Here is an 11,708-nt window from a genome sequence, read left to right as displayed (position 1 = left end):
TTGTATGTCGGAGTTAGTGTTCCGCTCTTTGAAGTGGTTAACTCGAGTCTTAAGCTTGTTTTAAATTGTAATTTTCATGTTTGACACTTTCTACCGCTTAGTTGTTTTGAGTAGCGGATTTTTTTCAGGGCAATGAAGGATAATCCAAATAATGTTTGGAAAGAGCCATTCTATGGGAATTTGGCTCGGCCGAGGGTAACTGTTATTTTGTGGATTGCGTGCAATGAGCGTCTAGCTACTCGTGATAGGCTAGTCAAATATGGTATTATCGATAACCTGAAATGTTGTTTCTGCAAAGCTGATGAGTCTCGACAGCACCTTTTATTTGGTTGTACTAATACAAATCACATATGGAGGCAAGTGTTGAATTGGATCCTGGTTGATCATACCTATTTTCCATGGAGCCAAGAAGTGGAATGCGTTATAAAGAAGACAAAAGGCCAAGGCACCCGAGGAAAAATGTTGAAATTGGCTTTTACTAAAAGTGTTTATGAAATATGGAAGCTTAGGAATGAATAGGAAGTTATGACACACCTAGCTATACTCAGTGATGTATTAGTCTAGGTTTTTTTGGTTGTCTCTTTGTCCGCTTTGATGTTGTGGGCTGGATCACGTGATCGCCATGTACATATCATTTTTTTAATTAATCAAAGTATCTTTTTTTGGTAAGAAAAACACGTAATTTTAATTTTAGTTTTTTTAATTTAATAATACAAATTAAAATACTTAATAAATTAAAATTTCATGTGGCGATTTTATTATTATTTTATTATTTTGTTGTTAAAGATTAAAATTCAAAGCTTATATTACATAAATAAATTACATTTTTATTAAATATATACACAAGTATATTTAATTTAAATTTATTTTATTTTATTTACTTTCAATTTAATTATTTAATATGTTTAATATTATCGATTTTAATTATATTTTCATTTTATTATTTTCTGTTTTTACATAATAAATAGTTAAATAATGTTTGTTTAGTAATTGCTTAATTTATAATTTCAATTTAATTATAATAGAATATGTAAAATAATATTTTAATTTTTGGAATATATACTGTTACATATTAACGTGTACATTTTGGAATAAATAGTACAAATGTAAAATAATACTCATGTAATAAAAAATAAATAGTACTGATCGTACCTGATCAGAAGAGTCGTCAAGGCCTGCTCGGATGCTGGGTCTTCGTGAAGTGAGAGGGGGGTGTACCTGCAAGGTACTCCGATGCCAAAGTGAGTAGAGGAGCAAAGGAGAGCAAGTACAAGCTTAAGGTTAGAAAGAATTGAATACCTGACCCTCTAATGAAAGAGGGTATTTATAGCCCCCAGAGCTGGGCCATGATCACGCTAGTGGGCTGGATTTCCAGGCCCAACTAGGAGACTGCCAGGTTTTCTGGGCAGAAATATCGGAGGTGCGTGATGCCCTCTGTCCTGGTTAACCGCTCAGGAATCTAAGGGAGACGCGGTCTTCTAGGGACCACATGGACTCTGCAGTATTCGGAGGGTTGGATATGAAGGAGGCCTGCGAGGAGCAGGGTCCTCGGCAGAGAGCATGGTCCTCGGCAGAGATGCCAGCGGGGAACATCCATGCCGAGCAAGGAGGGGACGAGCACCATTAAACTGGATCGAGAGTGCAACATGGTTTGGGCCTCGAAGGTCAAGTGGGCCGAAGCTACATTGGGCCTAATCTCGGCCCAATCCAGAACAAGGACTAATGTAATAAATAATACTACTCATTTATAGTAATTCTCATATAATATTAATTTTGGAATTTAATGTTAACTATGTAGTATATATTGGTGAGAAGAAAACCAAAGATAAGAAACAAGTTATAGCTAAGTGGTAAGCGCCCCCTTAATCATCTACAGTGTCATTGGTTCAATACCTTAATAAATTTTCACGTAACTCTAAAATAAATAAATAAAAAGCTTGAAATTACAAGAAAGGAATGGCTGGGGGCAAGATTGTTTGTGTTTTTTGACGGCACAAAATTACCATAAAAAAAATTGTTATACATTCTTATAGTAAAGTGGCCTTTTCTATTTATAATTTTTTATATAATTTACTTTCTTGCTAATTCCTTGTAATTCTAGTTTTCTCTCTGTTGTATATGGGTTAAATACCCTTACATACAATTTTTTGTTTATTAAAAAAATTGTTACGAAAAACTTTTTTATTTAATTATTCTAAAATTTTTATGTTTTTAAATTAATTTTTTTCAAGCATGATGACCTCTAATTAGTTTTTATATTCATGGAGCATCGGTAAGACAGTATAGAAGAGGTGCATATGTTTTGGGTGTTTGATGAGTTCTAATAAATTACTTATAAATAATGTTAACCCGAAAGAACACCAAATTTTAAAAGCCAAGTTAATAAGTGTTTACACCCTCCACTTTTATAAATAGATAATTGAAGATTGTACAAAATGTGTGGCAATCATGAATATTACACACTTTAGGTTGTTTTTCATTTTGCTTATTCTCCTTTCTTCTAGTAAGTTTTACTCCCTCCTTTATAAATTAATTTATATTTTAGTATGATTCAATGCAATTTTAATTTTTTAATTATATTTTCTCATTAATATTTTTTAATTAATTGTGTATTATTCCTACCAATATTAAAAGAAAAACATTTTAAATGAAGAGGAAAAAAGTGTCTTATGAAACAATAAATTCATTTGAAAATTTTGACTTTTTTCAAAAATATAAACAAAAAGTTTGTAAAAATAAATTGTTTTTGTTTTTTTTTTTTTGTTTGTTAATCATAATGTCTAATTGATGGATGAATGCAGAGATGGTGATAGAAACCGAAGGAAGCGAATGCAATGATAAAGAATGCAAATGGACATGTATTATTGATAAAGGTTTTCTAGATGGTAGATGCACACCAAGTTCTAATCAATGCCTCTGCCTCAACAATTTTGGTTGGTTTTAACCTTAACCATCGTATTTGAGTACAACCTTAATAAGTTAATTATATTTATGATTCTTTAATTGTTAGCTTTGATTTTTGGCATTCTTTTTGTTTTGTTTTTTCTTTTTATACGTTTTGTATTGTTTAGCAGCTTCACTTTCCCTTGATAATTATTTTCCTGTTATCTATATAATTATTTATTCGTTAGTAAAAAAGTTGTTTATTTATACTATCTCTAGCTTTTTGCAGTTTCTGTTAAGGAATACATAATCCTTAATTATAAGAGGATTACTATTCTTACACTTGCAATCCTCTAAAATACAACATATGCATTTGTTTATCTGTATCTGGAAAATTGAAAAAGAATTATTAAATATTTTAAAAAGAAAAATAATATAAACATACGGTATCAGTTGTAGCTTATAGTGTATCAATATCTTTTCTCTAATTATAATCACTTGTGTGTCCTATTTTATTTCAATTAATCTTAATATGATTTCAATTTCTATTTAGTTGCTTAAGCTTTGGTTTTGAACACAATTACCAAGTTATATACTTATTATTTTGTAATGTATTTTCAATTAAAAAGCAGAGAAATTACCTCATTTTTATTTTTTATTATATATTTAGCTGTGTTTTGTTTCATGAAAAATTATTTTAAAATATTAATAAAAAATGGCACGTATTCAGCCAAATTTTGGATGTCAAATAAAGGGTTGCTAGGATTGACGCTAGAAAAAAAGGAAAATTTTCATTACACCTTTATATAGTGAGGTTTTTCATCATTGCAATTGATATGCCACATGGATACTCCCTATAAATAACCAGGGAAAGTGTAAAACCTTGAGGGAATGGAGGCCCAATACATCATACGGTGGTTGGTGTAACCAGAAGATTAATAAGAAAATTAGTTATATTTGTGGTACAACCAAGTGTGATAATTTATTTACTGATGTTTTTAGTAAACAATCATGAGTTTTAATTTACTTGCAGAATCAAATTCAAAAATCCTAAAACACACTTTGTAACATTTTGAAAAAAATGTGATAATGCTGTAAGATTTTTAATATAAATATTCAAGAAAGTAAATGCAAAACACCTTAAATAGATAAAGTAAATAAAAGAAAATAGTAAATAAAATGAAATGCTTGAAGAAAGAATGAGACGCAAGTTCATACATTTTTCACAAGCTTCTTAAACTCGGTAACTCGAATATGTGAATTTTAAAGAAAAACAAAATGAAATGCAAACCCTTTTCACAAAATCGAAATCTACTTATATATATTATGTATATCACTAACTATCAGCAACACTTATCTCTTCATAATTCAACACTTCTCTTTCTAGTGGGCTTTTCTCTTTTGATGTATTTTCACGTGTCTTTGGTGTTTGAACCGCTTCAAACCGTTAGTTATATCAAAAACGTGTTCAAGTTACCTAATCATATTTGTCAAAAACTCCACATGTCGAATTTGCAACTTAGTACTGACAACATGACTTAGCTACCTACACTTAGTATTTATATCCATCTTTTATCTCACATTCATGTAAAAATGGCTAAGTAAAATATCTCAAGATAACACTGTTGCTCCCTAATTCTTCTTCTTAGTTATAACACTCGTGCTTAAGTATTACTTTTCAAATTGTTTTTCATTCAGTTAAAATTATGCATTTACATATTCTCACTTTAGTTCTATTGAAGGCTTCAATATTTTTCACACATAAGCCTTTCTCTTCTTTTGCTATACATTGTGCTAGCTTACCCAACTAATTCCCTTTTTTTCTTAGTTCCACCCCAAAGAAGTTTTTGTTGTATTTTTATGGTTTCATTCAATACCTTGACTGATGCTTTGTTTTATATATTTGTTTATTCAAACAATTGTTTAACAGCCAATGCCGCGCAACATCATTGGTAAGGCAACTGGACATGTAACCAAGTAGGAGGGAGTTCGATCCTTGGTATCCTTGGTTTATTTTGGTATTTTATTTGAACTAAGCTACCGCAGGATCTAGTGCGCTGCTGCCCCACACACTTACCATACATCCTCAGCTATGCACCACCAGATCTTCTACAATTCAAATCTAACGTCCATCAGGCTGAGAGCATACCATGGATCTCTCAGGTGCGCTACACAGGATCTCGCCACCAGGTTTCTTTTATATATTTATATATATTATTTATAATTATTTAATTATCTTAATATATTAATATATATATATATATATATATATATATGATTTAATTTTTTAAATTAGGATTAGGAAGTGAATTAGGATTAGGGCCATAACTATATTCCCAATCATTTTCCCGATTAATTCGATTTAATTAATTTAATTAATTTTAATTATGAAAATTACGAAAACCCTAGGAACCCTTATTAATGTATTAGGGTTTGCCCAATCCCACTGGCCATTTGGCCGAAATATTAGGATTTTAATTTGTTATTCGTTTCGACTAAATCTATTGGTCGCGATGGGTAATAATCGATTATTTAATCATTTAGTCTTTTAATCAAATATAAATTAAAATAACATTTATCTTGCTAAAAGGTTTTAACCATCTTATTGGTTACGATGATTAGCATTTCTCCTTGTCGATTCGTTATTATTTGTAATCGAATCTATCGATTATGAGGGGTAACGATAAAATTAGATAATTAAAATACATCCATTTGCTAAAAGTGATAATCGAGTCAATCGATTAGAATTGCCAGCAATTCTCTACTAATCTATTAATTATGGTGATCAAACCTATTGATCATTGCGATTGATAGTGTAAATTAAAACCAGGGTTGTACGCCATTTAAAACACACTAAACCACGAAACTACAGATTTTCATCACTTCGATAAGGTAATTCAAAATACCTTGCAAACTACGAATTATCATAACTACGATAAGGCAATTCAAAAATCCTTCAAACCACTTCATCTCAAACTCTAAGGCGTACTACCTTGTGCCCCGAACTACGTAGACTCCGATCCTCCATAAGGAGGTACGTAGGCACTTGGTAACAAGGCGAGTCCCCTTCCCTATAAATCTCATTTTTTCCTGATTCATTTCCTTAGCTATTAAACCTTAATAATTTTAACCATAAAACTGTTAACTTAGACTCAAAACCTTAAGAAAGAGTTGGGGGTGCTTAACACCTTCCCTCGACTTGATTATAATAATCTTACCCCGATCTCTTAACTGCGTAGTGTTTCCTATTCGCCCTGGTAGAATAGGTGGCGACTATAGATTTAATTTTTAGGGCAGGTTACCACAATAGTCAAAACCCTAAAGTATATTCAGTCACATGCAACTTCGTGAATTCTTTAGGTTTATAGTCTTTATTTTTATAGACACAGAATCACTTGGGCTTGGATATTAAATTTGGCCAAATCAAATAATCTGCATTAAATCTTATCAAATCAAATCTTCTGGTGCAGAAAATTATGTTCCCATTAATGTTTTGACATCCAATCTTGAGAAATAAATCTTTAGTGAATCAAATCTCCAAATGCGCAGCTTGGTCCATACGATACCTCAAAAATATTTTGAAGCACAAGATACAAATCTTCTAAAATAGAAACAAAAATAGGATGCGAAGTCGTACCAACATGTCACGACACCTTGTCAAACATATTGCAGAACTAGTTGTTTTAACAAAATGCAGCCAACAAACAAAAATCTAATAATCTCCCACTTTGGCAATATTTCAAAGACACATCTTCATAATAATTGCACAAACAAAATAGGAACTACACAAGTTCACATAAGAAGCATATGCAGCAAAAAACCAATTTAGAACACAATCTCATAACAACATTCTCAGAGAAAAATACGCATCATCGACAAATTTAGGGATCTTCCATTATTTAATAACTCTTCGATTCGAAAGGCGTAAGACTTGCACATTCTCACGCCATTCAGTCTAAGAATAATTAAATAGGGGAAGCTAACATACCCCAAAATTTGCCTTATTGCTATTACGTTTTATTAACTGGGACGTAGTACAAATTCTACAAGGGGTGTTTATCAAACTAGTGGGCTTGGCATCTTGATTGGCAAGCCCATTTCAAAAGAGTAATTATTTTCTAAATTGTCCAATTCAAAAGATAGGGGTATACATTAAGTAATAGTGTGTATTTAATTGGGCTTATTATTCATAAAATATGAGGCCCATTTTCAGGATTCAAAATTATTTTTAAACTTGAATTTTATAAACTTCCTTGGTTTATCTACAATATTTTGGATTTTGTAATTATTTGTTTCTATCAAAAGTATAATAGTTTACTCTTAAACTATTTATATTTTAAAAAATAGAAAATATTTGTCTATGCTTCATACACTTTCAATTGGTTTTTTATTACAAATAAATAACATAGCAAATTGCTAAGGAAGCAAGGCTTGCAAATAAGAAGTTGCGGGTTCGAATCCCCTGAGTGACATTTTCACACTTTTTCTCCTAATTTTACCAATTTTCAAAAAAATGGGCTGTTGAACTTTTGGATATGGGTTACTTCTTTTTTTGGATGGGCTTTTGGATATGGGTTATTTCTTTTTTTGGATTTTTAACCTAAATTTCTCATTATAAATAGGACCTCTGGCAATCCTATTAGGGAGACCTATTTTCACAATTTCACATATAATTTTTCACACACACAAATTCACACTTTGAAAAAAAAAACTATTTTCTACGCTTCTCTTCTCCCCCGGATTTTTGGATGTCAAATAAAAAGTGGCTAGGATCGAAACTAGAAAAAAAAAAAGGAAACTTTTCATTACACCCTTATATGCCACATGGATACTTCCTATAACTAGAGAAAGTGTAAAACCGGGAGGGAATGGAGGCCCAATACATCATACGGTGGTTGGTGTAACCAGAAGAATAATAAGAAAACTAGTTTGTTGTATTTGTGGCAACCAAAACTACTAAAAATACTCAAATTTCCTGCGGATTTAACTCAAATATCCGCAGAAAACTTGTTTCCTCCGGTTTTTTCTGCTGTTTTTGGTCCCCAGCTAAAACCTTCGTGGGTAATATTTTCGGCAGCAAGTTCCGCAGGTAAATCCGCAGAAAAATTCGTAGGAAATTATCCGCAGGTAAATCCACAGGAATATATTATCTGCAGGTAAATTATTTCTAAAATTAATCTAAATTTATTAGAGGTTTAAGAGTAATTATTACTTTTAAACCAAACTTACATGGACAAAAATGATCCTTATAAATGTTTTAAATAAGACCAGAACAAAACATCAGCAACCTGTAACCGGATTTTACAAATTTAACCAAACTTACAATTGAATGTATTAATAAACATTCTTATAATATAAAGGCAGAAGAACTGATACCTACTTGTTATTGTTGGCTTTCAAGACTTCTAAATGTGTCAGATGCCCTATGTTACAACCTGAGCTTCCTTCAGCAGCAAGCAACAATGAAGACACAAATGGAGAGAGTGTAACTACCTAACTGATTGATTAGTTATACAGCTGGAAGTTAGTTAGTAGTTTAAGATTGTATATAGGCAGTGCATGATAAGCTAAACATGCATCACTTAGTTGTGTATATAAGCAACTTGTAATCTTCTCTATCTTCTTAATGAAGCAAGTTCCATTTCTTTCAATTCATAATATGGTATCAGTTGAACATATCCTTGCTTCATTCATCTTCTTCGTTTGCCTCATTCATCAAGATCTTTCTTCTTGATTTTTTTGAAACTTTCTGTTATTCTTTTCTTCTTCATTCCGATTCCTTCTTTTGGATTTTTCTCTCATCGATCCAGTGTTCTTGATTTCTCATCATGCCTCCGCGTGTTGCACCACCTGATATTGACTCACCCTACTATATCCATCCAAGTGAAGGACCAAACTCTGTTTGCATCTCACCAAAACTCAATGGTTCCAATTATCTTGCATGGAGTAAGTCTATGCAACGAGCGTTGGGAGCGAAGAACAAGTTTCAATTCATCAATGGCGATCTTGCTATTCCTTCACATCAAGATCTCAATCGTAATCAATGGGAAAGGTGCAATCATTTGATTCATTCTTGGTTATTGAATTCTGTTTCTGAACAAATTGCTTCAACTATCGTATTTCATGCTAATGCAATTGACGTTTGGATTGATTTACGTGAGCGTTTTTCAAAAGCTGATCGTATTCGCATTTTTAATCTTTGTTCTTCGATCAACAACTTGAAGCAAGCGTCACGATCTGTTATGGATTACTTCATTGAGTTAAGAGGACTATGGGAAGAGCTCAATGAACACCGTCCACTTTCATCATGCTCGTGTGTTCAACAATGCCGTTGCCTTGCTATGCAGAATGTTCGTGCGTATCGTGCTGAAGATCAGGTTATGCAATTCTTAACTGGTCTTAATGAACGTTTTTCAGTGGTTAGAACTCAAGTTTTGCTCATGGAACCTTTGCCACCAATTAACAAGGTATATTCCTTAGTAGTGCAAGAAGAGAGTAATCATAATTCTGCTAGTGTTACTGAAGATGAGTCTGCACTCATGGTGAATGCTGCTCAACGTTTTGAGTCCAAAGGCAAATCTCCTCATTATAAGCATCCTCCTCGCCAATGCACCTTTTGTCATAGAACTGGCCACACTGTGGATTTCTGTTATCAAAAGCATGGTCACCCTAATTTCAACAAAAACAAATCACAAGCTAATGCTTCCACAACTCATACATCTGATGTTGATCATACACCTGAGAATTCTACAACAGTTTCATCTGCTGCTAGTGCTACCAACATCTCTCAAGCTCAATATGATCAGTTGATTGGATTACTTCAACAAGTTAACTTGATCCCATCCACCACTCCTAGCACTACTGCATCTATCTCTACTTTGATGACTGCTTCTACTCCTAATGAGGATCTCTCAGGTATTGTATGTAACATTTTTAGTTCATCTGCTCGAGCCAATTATTGGATACTTGATTCTGGTGCAAATGACCATGTGTGCTCATCTCTTTCTCTTTTTACCTCTATTCATGCCATTAATCCTATTTACATTACTCTTCCTAATGGCAATTCTGTTTGTGTGAATCAAGCTGGCTTTGTACAATTCTCTTCTGATCTCTATTTGGAAGATGTTTTGTATTCTAATGATTTTCAACTCAATCTCATTTCCATTTCCAAATTGTGTCAGTCATTGAAATGCCATGCTAAATTCTCTTCTCACACTTGTTTTCTCCAGGATATGAACAACCTGAAGATGATTGGTTTGGGTAGGCAGATTGGAGGCCTATATAGACTGCAAGTAAATGCCTGTCCTCCTAAGGGTGCTCTCACCAATACCAACATGTCTCACATTCATTCCACCAGTGTCAACACAATTCTTCCTAGCAATGCTCTATGGCATTTTCGATTAGGTCATGTTTCTAATAAAAATCTCAACCACATGTCTTCACTCTATCCCAATATCTCATTTGATTCTAAGGCTACTTGTGACATTTGTCATTTAGCTAGGCATAAGAAACTTCCCTTTCCTCATAGTTCCAATATTGCAAACTCTTAATTTGAAATGCTCCATTTAGATATATGGGGTCCTTTGTCTGTACCATCTATTCATAATCACAAGTATTTTCTTACTATTCTAGATGACTTTACTCGTTTTGTATGGATTGTGCTCCTTAAATCCAAATCTGAGGTAGCTCCTAAAATTCAGCAATTCATTAAAATGATTCAGAATCAACATAACATCACCCCTAAGATCTTAAGAACAGATAATGGCCCTGAATTCATGCTCACTTCCTTCTATGCTACTCATGGTATTAACCATCAAAAATCATGTGTTGAAACCCCCCAACAAAATGGGAGGGTAGAATGAAAACACCAACATCTTCTCAATGTTGGTAGAGCTTTATTGTATCAATCCAAACTACCTAAACCTTACTGGTCTTATGCCTTAATCTATGCTACTTACATCATTAATAGAGTACCTTCCACCATTCTGAACAATAAATCACCATACCAAATTTTCCATGACAAACTTCCTGAGATTTCTTCTTTCAAAGTCTTTGGTTCTCTTTGTTATGCCTCGAGCCTTAATGTACATAGAACCAAATTGGACCCTAAAGCAAGAAAATCCATTTTCCTAGGTTATCCTCCTCACATGAAAGGTTACATTCTCTTGGATTTAAACAATACAGAAGTCTTCACATCAAGGAATGTTTCCTTCCATGAACACATACTTCCCTACACTCATTCTTTTTGTCAATCTTGGTCTTACTATCCTAGTTCTTCTTCAGACCAATCTAGAGTCCAATTGTCCACTCCATCCTCCATTGAGTCTCTTCACCCTTCCACATTTGACATACCTACTAATTCTGATCCTCTTCCTCCTCATACTCCTCTTCATTCTTCAAATAATTCTCCACCCTCTAACAGTTCAAATTCAGATCCTTTACCCTTACCTACTCGTGCATCCTCTAGAGTGTCTCACAAGCCATCTTACTTGCAGCACTATGTATGCTCTCAGTCTGCCAGCTCAGATCCATCTTCTAAAGGTATGCCATATCCCATCTCTGATTCCCTATCTTATTCCAGTTTATCCACCTCATTGTCAATATTCTCTCTCTATTTCATCTGTTACTGAGCCTAAAAACTACAATGAGGCTTGCAAATATGATTGTTGGAATCAAGCTATGCAATTGGAATTATCTGCTCTTGAGAAAGCAGGTACATGGATCATTGTGGACCTGCCTCCAAATATCAAGCCAATTGGCTGCAGATGGGTGTATAAAATCAAGCACCATGCTGATGGCACTATTGAGAGATTCAAAGCTAGGTT

The 11,708-nt window shown here is 33.3% G+C and overlaps 1 long non-coding RNA gene across 1 annotated transcript; it reads left to right on the top strand.

Annotated features, from left to right (window-relative positions):
- The first annotated feature begins 2,378 nt into the window (after positions 1-2,378).
- On the top strand, positions 2,379-3,155 carry LOC131655447 (uncharacterized). The gene is made up of 2 exons (XR_009299766.1): positions 2,379-2,503; positions 2,802-3,155. It is a non-coding gene; the product is annotated as an uncharacterized LOC131655447 (long non-coding RNA).
- Positions 3,156-11,708: the final 8,553 nt, after the last annotated feature.

Source organism: Vicia villosa, linkage group LG3, assembly GCF_029867415.1.
Source record: "Vicia villosa cultivar HV-30 ecotype Madison, WI linkage group LG3, Vvil1.0, whole genome shotgun sequence".
Taxonomy (NCBI): Eukaryota; Viridiplantae; Streptophyta; class Magnoliopsida; order Fabales; family Fabaceae; genus Vicia; species Vicia villosa.
This window is presented reverse-complemented; position numbering and strand designations above follow the sequence as displayed.